The sequence below is a fragment of the Carcharodon carcharias genome, chromosome 10 (assembly GCF_017639515.1).
Source record: "Carcharodon carcharias isolate sCarCar2 chromosome 10, sCarCar2.pri, whole genome shotgun sequence".
In the NCBI taxonomy this organism is placed as follows: domain Eukaryota; kingdom Metazoa; phylum Chordata; class Chondrichthyes; order Lamniformes; family Lamnidae; genus Carcharodon; species Carcharodon carcharias.
The window spans coordinates 66,738,014-66,747,142 of NC_054476.1; positions in this window are offsets into that span (position 1 = coordinate 66,738,014).

The following is a 9,129-nucleotide window of genomic DNA, read 5'->3' on the forward strand; positions in this document are numbered from 1 at the left end:
CTATACAATCTCCTTACTAAGGCTGGCCATGGAGCAGTCACTGGTTGAGTGTCATCAATTCAGGTTTGGACCAGTCTCCCCCATGATTCAAGCTAACAGTGTAGCCTTGCAGTGCAGGTTAGCAGAATGCCTACGGCTAAGCTGAGAGCCCAGCATGCAGTCCAGTGGGCGAATTTTCAGTCAGTCGGTCAAGTGCAGTGGGACAAATGTGGGTGGGGTTTCAGACAGCCATGCAGTGCATTAAACTTTGGCCATCCAAGTGGTCATCAGCATTCTCCGGCATGCGTTAAGAGGCCTTCAGACTTAACCAAGGGAGGTTCTTAGTACACCCAAGTTAACACATACGTCTTTGTCTTTCATCCTGCAGGAAAAGTACATCAGGAGCATGGAGCCTGGTGAACTAGCCGTATGTTCATGGCATACAGAGAGTAGAGACGAAGAAGAAGAGAACGACCGAGGCGCCTGGCTGGGCAGAGGGAGGAGCAGCACGCTCAGGAAGAAGAGGTAGCTGTTGCTCCCACACACACTAATGAAGAGCCACAGCAAGCCATCACTGGTCGATGCCTAGTGAAACCCAGGGTCTATAGACAGTGCCTTTCATTCCTACAGATGACTGAGTGTTGCCGAAGACTGCACATGTGTAGGGAACTGGTTGGTAACATCTGCCAGCTGCTGCAGGCTTTGGCACCAGGGGAACATGGAGGGCGTCCACTGCCCGTGGCTGTGAAAGTGACTGCGGCGCTCAATTTTTATGCCAGTGGCTCTTTTCAGTGCTCCACAGGTGACATCTGTGGGATATTGCAAGCCTCCACCCACAAGTGCATCAATGAGTTCACAGATACCATCTTCGCAAAGGCACACAACTTAGTGCATTTTGCCCGGGACCAGGAAAGGGCTGGGATTTGCCCAGATCTCAGTTTTCCCACAGGTGCAGGGTGCCATTGACTGCACTCACTTGGTGCTCAGATCTCTGTGGCGACAAGTGGTCAACTACGCCAACCGCAGGGGCTTCCACTTGCTGAATGTTCAGCAGGTATGAGATCACCATAAACGCATCCTGCAGGCCGGTGCATGGTTCCCAGGGAGTGTCCACGACTCCTACATCCTTAGCAGGTCTCATATCCCTCATGTCTTCCAGGATCCACAGAGGCTACAGGGATGGCTCCTCGGGGACAAGGGCTACCCGCAGAGGACATGGCTGATGACACCAGTGCGGTGGCCTCAGACTGCAGGAAAGCGAAAGTATAATGAGGCTCATGCTGCAACTCATACCTTGGTGGAGCAAACCAGCGGAATGCTGAAAATGAGGCTCTGATGCCCAGACCGGTCTGATGGAGCCCTGCTGCAATATAGTCCACAGAGGGTGTCACGCATCGTCATCGCCTGCTGTGCCCTCTACAACCTGGCACCGCAACAGGGGGAGGGGTAGCTGAGGAGGAGATGGAAGAGCTGCATATCTCCTCCAATGAGGAGGACATTAATGGAGATGAGGGTGAGGAAGTCCTCGAACACAATGTTGAAGTAATGAGGCCATCATACTGGCCAGACAAGGCAGGCGTGCTCAGGAGGCCCTCATAGCTGCTAGACTTGTGGAGGACTATGACAACATGCAGTGAGAAGACACCATAGATCCTCACATTGCATCTGTGAATGTTTGACTCCAGTCTGGCTGACGACAGCGCACGTACCCTCTGTGCTAAGGCTCCCGTCATGGAGACGCAGCGGAGCACCTAATAGTTGCTCAATTCCAGGAGGATGATGACGACATGAAGTGAGGACATTCCATAGATCTTCACACAGCCTCTGAGAATGTCTGACTCCTATCTGGCGGAGGGAAGCTCGCTTGCACTTTGTGATCAGGGTCATATCATGGAGACTCAGCCATGAAACTTTAAATGCACGTGATCCTTTGTCCACCTTCAGCACCTGATCCCTTCAGGAGCACAGCGTCACTGGTCACAGATGCTGAGAAGATAGGTGCCAGCCCCACCTTAAAGGTGCTAAGAGCACACAGAGAGAATGACAGAACTCTGTGATGCCTGCCCACAACATTCTGGCAGCAATGGCAAACATCATCGAGGTGCAGACATCAGTAATGTGTCCAGTGAGTGTGAGGCTGGACCATCACTTTGGTCTGAAGGCTGCACAAAGCACAGGGAAGAGGCTCTGGACTGAGATACTTGTCTGTATTTAGTGCAGAAACCAAGGTTTAACATCTGAGTGACAAGAACACTGCTCATCAGAACAAGGAACCTAAGGCAGGGAGACATTCTTAGGAGTTTATTTACAATAATGAAAATTATGTACAAGTGATTAAGATCCATGACCAGGCTGTGCTTCCTGATTGGTCTCAACTGCAGCTTGATACTGCTGGAGCTTTGTGCTGTTGCTGTGGTTGTGCTTGGTGCTGGCTGTGGCTGTTCCTGCTGCTGTTTTCCTGTGGTTGTGGGATTTCCTGTGGCTGTTCCTGCTGCTGTGGGATTTCCAGTGGCTGTTCCTGCTGCTGTTTTCCTGTGGCTGTGGGATTTTCTGTGGCTGTTCCTGCTGCTGTGGGATTTCCTTCTAGTCCTCAACTGGAGCAAGAAGACTGTTGCCAACAAGGCGACTGCTGCTGCTGCTATTACAACCTGCTGCTGCAGGGCAGGGCCTTGTAAGGCCTAGCAAGGCCTGAAGAGCTTGGGAGTGGAGTTTGAGGAGAGCTGGAGGGGAGAGGACTTTTGCCGCAAGAGGTGGGGGCCTGGGGAAGAAAAGAATTGCCTTTTGTCTGTCTGGTTTTCTGTAGGGGGTAGAATAGAACATCCAAGCAGGGAGGGCTGTGAGAGATTGAATTTTGAGGAGAAAAAGACCCTACTCTGCCCTCCCTTGCCTGCACTGAGCACTGCTCAGAGCCAGCCTAGCTGCTGGACTAGCTGCCCAGGTGAGGAATCCTCCTCCCCCTGTAGAGGAACATTGGAACCCCGACACCCACCTCAAACCACCCCCCCGCGCACCTTTGTCCTTTCTGTCTCCCTGTCCCCCCGTCACTCTCCCCTACTCCCACTCCCCTTTGCTCTGTTCATTGTGTATATTTTACCTATATTGGGGTGGGTGCAGTACTCCCCAATGGCGGTGACAACAACTTCACCAGTGGCGGGGCCCACTCGGGCCACCTATGCTAGGCCAGTGGCCTCTTCAGCCCCTGCAAATCCTGCGGCCCTGTCACCATTTAAATTGCTGATACATCAGCTTGGGGTGAAGTGCTACACTCACCCAACAATGACCATCAAGGCCTGCGTAAAGGCTCTGGCTGGGGTTATCGGCCCCTCGTCCCTCGGCCATAGTCGAAAATGTACGGGAAGGCCTTATTCTTTCTAAAGGCTGAGCGGGCAGTGCACCTTGCTCTCGAAAAGGGGCTCACGGTGGGTGGGAAGTTCCTAGTGGTGGACCCCCTGGAGGCCACGACCCAGAGGCTAATATTATCAAATGTCCAGCCCTTCGTCTCTGATGGGCTCCTCTTCCCCCACCTCTGTCACCTGGGGGAGATGCAGTCGGGTGTGGCTCCATTCCTGCTCGGCCTGAAGGATGCCAGCCTCCATCACATGTACTCCTTCCGGCTTTCATTAGCCTGACCTGGGAGGAGTGCACTGAGGGGGGTTTTGATGTCGCCTTTGAAGGGGCTGCTATTGTATTTTTTTGGTTGGCGGATGGTGTGCAGCGCCATGCCTACAAGGGGGTGGGACATGTGAGGAAGGACTGCCCCGCCTCCAAAGCCACCAATAGCATCCAGGCGGCCATGGCTGGCACCGCCGCTCCTCTCCCCACCGCCACTCCATCTTCCTCCCTGCAAGGGGCGGTCCCGCCAGTAGCCACTGCCATCTCAGCTGCCGGTGAGGCAGGGAGAGAGACTCCGTGCCGTAAGAAGGTACGGAGGAAGACCCACCACAAGGAGGCAGCCCCCCAGAACCCCCAAACCCACCCTGATCTCCAGACCCCTGAAGACAAAAATAACCTGGCCCCCGCATTGTGAACGCGTGTGCTTCCGGACCCATATGCGCCTCAGCACCATGTGCTGGGCCTGGCATCATCCCCGCACGGGTTCTCGGGTCTGGCAACGGAGAGGCACGCGACCCCGAGTCGGTGGTCCTATTAAAGAAAGTGGACCTGCCCAACGCCCAGAGTCCTGAGCGTGGGATTGAGGTGGAACCAGACCCGTACTCAATACGGAGGAGGGTTTGGAAGCTGGAGGCGACAACCTGGAAAAGGATGGGGTGTCAGTGATGAGTACCAGGGACGATTAAGAGTCATTGTCGGGTGAGGTGGTGAATCCCCTGGTGCCCCCCCACCAATTCTCCCCTCATCTCTTTACGGGAACTCCAGGATTTTTAGCGAGTAATCACAGTCGCCAAGAAAGGACCCAGTAGGCCCTGGACCAGTGGCATTCTTTTCCTCTTGTGTTCTGGTCTGCCTGCAAGGCCCTCAAGGCTCTTGGGCTCGACCGGAATGCTAAGAGGAGGGTCCACACGTTTCTCACTGGGCTCCTGAAGGAGACGAAGAATTAAAATAGTCCTCTCCTTCTTACACTAGGCATGGTGATGGTAGCGCATACTTCTGACAATGAAGATTACCATAGCTAGCCTCAACATCAACAGGGATGCACAGCGCAAGTTCCAAAATTTCTTGGTACGGGAAGTATGTGGTGTGCTTCCTGCAGAAAACCCATACTGTTCTGGGAGACAAAGCTACATGGCTCCTGGAATGGCAAGGGGGGTTCTACATGAGTCACCCAGCCTCCAGTTCTGGCGGGTTGGCTATCGTCTTGGCCCCACATTTTCAGCTGGAGATCTTGGGGGTCAAGGAGCCGGTGCAAGGGCAGTTGCTGCACCTTATTGTGTGCCTAGGAGTAGCGGCGCTTCACTTTGTGAATGTGTACACTCCCCTGGGTGCGCAGCAGCAAGCGAGCTTCTTTGAGGAAGTATCCACTCATCTCAGCTTCATCGACGCAGGTGAGCGCGTCATCCTTGGGAGGGATTTCAACTGTATCCTCGGGGCCAGGGACCATCACGGTTCCCAGAACAACTCATTAGGTGTGACTAAGTTGAAGGATCTGGTTGGGTCCTTCGACTTGGTGGACGTCTGGCAACATCTCCATCCTAACTCCAGCGTTTTCACTTTTGTGTCACCTGGAATCGGAGTGTCCAGACTCGACTGCCTTTACATGTCCAATGTGCTCGTGTCCTGTGTTCCGTCGGCTTCTGTGCAGCAAGTGCCGTGCACGGACCACCGTCTGGTGTGCGCGAAGCTCGCTCCGTTCAACGCTCAGACGGGGTCCGCGTACTGGCACTTTAACAACCTGGAGGACAAGCGGTTGCTGGACTCGTTCCGTTGTTTCTGGGCCGGCTGGAGAAGGAAGCGGGGAGGCTTCCCGTCCTTGAGGCTATGGTGAGATGGGGCAAGACTCACGTCCGTGTCTTCTGTCAGGAGTACGTGAGGGGGTTGACAAAGGGGCGGAAATCCAGGTCAAGGAATTGGAGAAGGAGGTGCTCGACCTGGAGGCATGTCTTCATCAGCCCGACGCGGACCCGGCCCTGTGGCTGGCATACAAAGAGAAGAAGGGTGTGCTGCGGGACCTGCAAAACATCGGGTCCCGCAGCGCATACACGAGGTCGTGGATCCAATTCCTCCAGGACTTGGACCGCGGCTCGCCCTTTTACTCGTTGAAAAAATCTCGGGGTCTATCAGCAGCTCCTTACACTGCTGGCCAATTGACGGATCCCTTGTCTCAGATCTGGAGGGCATCAGGGCCATTACCCGAGACTATTACACTGCCCTGTTCTCTCCGGATCCGTCCAGCGAGGATGCTCGCAGAGTTTTGTTGGACAACCTGCAGCAGGTTGGCATGGAGGGCACTGGAATGTTTGACTCCCTTATAAGTCTAGGAGAGCTGACTGGTGCCCTCAACAGCCTCTCCAGGGGAAAGTCCCAGGGGCTGACCGTGGAGTTCTTCAGGGCATTCTGGGATGTCCTGGAGAATGACTATGCAAGGGTCCTGGGGTAGAGTTTTGCAACCGGGGAGATGCCCCTCTTGTGGCACAGGGCTGTGATTGCCCAGCTGCCAAAGAAGAGGGATCTCCACCACCTCAAGAACTGGCACCCAGTCTCCCTCCTCAACACAGATTACAAGATTTTGCCAGGGTAATATCTTCTTGCCTTGGCATCATGCAAGTCCACATGATCCATCCTGACCAGTCCTACACGGTCCCAGGCTGTATCACCTTCGATAATATTTATCTGGTCTGTGCGTCATCCACTTTTCCCAGAGGACTAGTCTGTCGAGTACCTTCCTGTCTCTTGATCAGGAGAAGGCGTTCGACAGGGTGGATCACGAATATTTATTTGGGACTCTGCGAGCATTCAGGTTCAGGATGCATTTTGTCTCCCAGATTCGACTTCTGTTCGAAGCCACAGAGTGTCTAGTTAAGGTTAACGGGTCCCTGATGGCACCCCTTCACTTTGGGAGAGGAGTGCATCAGGTCTGCCCCCGTCAGGCCAATTGTATTCTATCTGTGTGGAACCTTTCCTGCACCTCTTGCAGAGGAGGTTTTTGGGATTGGTTCTGCGTGCGCCGTGCATCAGGATGGTTATCTCGGCTTACACCCATGACGTGCTCCTCATGTTCACCGACCCGGCTGACCTGCGGAGGATGTGTGAGTGCCAGGATGTCTACTCTGCCACATCCTCTGCCAGGATCAACTGGGACAAGTGTTCTGGACTCCTGGTCGGTTAGTGGCAGATGGATCCCCTACCTGAGGAGCTCAGGCCTTTCAGCTGGAGCAGGACCAGCCTCCTCCACCTCTGCCCTGCTGAGGAATCCTGGCCGGCGTACTGGCAGGAGCTTGAAGCCAAAGTCACCACTCGTCTGCAGCGCTGGACAGGACTGCTCCGAGTGCTGTCTTACCGGGGTCGAGTGCTGGTCATAAACCAGCTGATTGCCGCCATATTGTGATACTGGCTGGTCATTTTGACCCCTCCCCCAGATTTTGTCACAAAAATCCAGAGAATGCTTGTCGACTTCTTCTGGGACAAAAGGCTGCACTGGGTCGCTGCTGAGATTCTGAGTTTCCCACTTAGGGTGGGCGGTCAGGCATTGGTGTGCCTGCGTACCCAGGTGATGACTTTCCGGCTTCAGGCCCTGCAGCGATACCTTTACGTCGTGCCCCTCCGAGATAGTGTGCCCTGGCGACATATTTCTTCTGTCAGGTGCACAGCCTGAATTTATGACGTGCAGCTACTGTTTGTAGACCGGAGGAGCCTTCATGGGTCCTTGCAGGCGTTGCCTGTCTTTTATCAGTACCTGATCAAAGTCTGGAACATGGTCGCCTCGCGACACAGTTCTCCGCCGTCAGGAATAGCAGCTACCGTCAGAGAGCCGCTGCTCAGGAATTCACCCCTCCGCCCTTTTCAGTGGCTGGTGGCAAGGTGGCTGCCAGGGTGACCAGGATTGGGGGCGTGCTGGGGGTGGCAGAGGAGTGGGCTGAATGCTATGACAGGAGTAGTTGGCACATCGTGTGTCCGTGGACATCCAGCTCATGGCCAATGTCATTCAAGACCTTAGGATGGTCATGCTCAGCCCCGACGTCTTTCTGGGTCTTGAGGTGGCACAATGCACAATGGTCTTCTGTCCGAGCGTACCCCTTTTCGGATGGAATTCCACATTGGCCCCAAGCCCCGACCCCTCCCTCGGGAGCCGGTGCCCCGTAACCTGAGTCACCTCACGGAAATGCCCTCTGTGGCCTTTAGCACGGCATGGAGGCATTTCATGTATGGGCTGCCACTGCACACCCTTCACATCTTTGCCCTTTCCCGCCACCTGGACACACCTTGTTGCTGTCCGGCAGCGGAGGTGCCCAGTGGGGGGCCCTCCATGGGGTTGCCTCCCACTTTCCAATGGGCACCTAGGGTGGAGGGTGTTGCATGCAGCAGACTCATATAATCGTAGGTTGTATCGGTTCACAAACTCCCAAGATACCTGCGTCTTTTGCGGCCTTGTGGAGTCCGTGGATCATGTATATGTTAATTGTTGTAGGCTGCACCCCCTTTTTAGTTTCTTGAAAAACCTTTTACTGATGTTTTCTTTGCACTTTAGTCCTACGCTCCTGATCTACGGGCACCCAGTGTGGAGGGGGGTGTGGAGCGGGGTGGGGGAGGAGGCGGGAATGAGGAGGACCTCCTTATGAACCTGCTCCTGGCCCTGCCAAGTTGGCCATTAACAGGTCCAGGCAGCGGGCGATCAAGGGGGTCGTCTGACTCAACTGTCTACCCCTCTTCCGCGGCTATGTTCATGACTGGATGTCCCTGGAGAGGGAGCATGCGGTGTCTGCCAGCACCGTCGAGGCCTTCCGTGCTTGGTGGGCGCCACAGGTACTTGGGTGCTTGAAAGAGCCTTTTAATCACATTTTGATTTGATGGTGGTAAGTTTTCTTTGCATTTTGTCTTTTGTTTTTGCAGTATCCCTTTAAGGGGCTGCTTTTATTTTGTCCCTGATTTTGTTAATTTAGTTTAATTGTTTTGACTCAAAAGAGTTACATCTTCTTAATGTGTCTAACCCTGCTGCTAGATCTTGGTGCTCCCCCGACATCCACAATTGAGGTGGAAGCAGCCTGCTGACTGGTACACCCTGTCTGATGTGACCTTGGTGGGCGTCCTCCGGAGGGCTGCGACCTGGAGGGCCCCGGCCTGCTTTCGGGATCCTGTTGTGTGGCAGTGGCGCCTTCCTCGGCCTGTGGAGCTGGAGCTGCTGGGGTCACAAGAAGTGGGGATTCGGATGGGCCGGACACTCCCAGAGTCACCTGGGTAGATGGCCCAAGCTGCTGGTCCTCCTCCCTATCGGTACCCAACAGCCCCTGGCTTGCTCCTTGAGGAGAAGGGAAGCTTGAGCGAGATCAGGCTGCCCCACATCCCTCTCAAGATCACGTTGTTGGAGGCCAACTATGGCATCAGTGATGGAGTTCAGCCAGCGATGTCCTAGACCAAAATCTCCATGGCGGCCACTATCCTACCTGTGTTGACCTTAGTCCGTTGGTATGCCAGTGCTATCACCTCAGCCTGAAGTCGGATGGACTCCTCCATTGTGCTTTGCAATCTGAGGAGTGC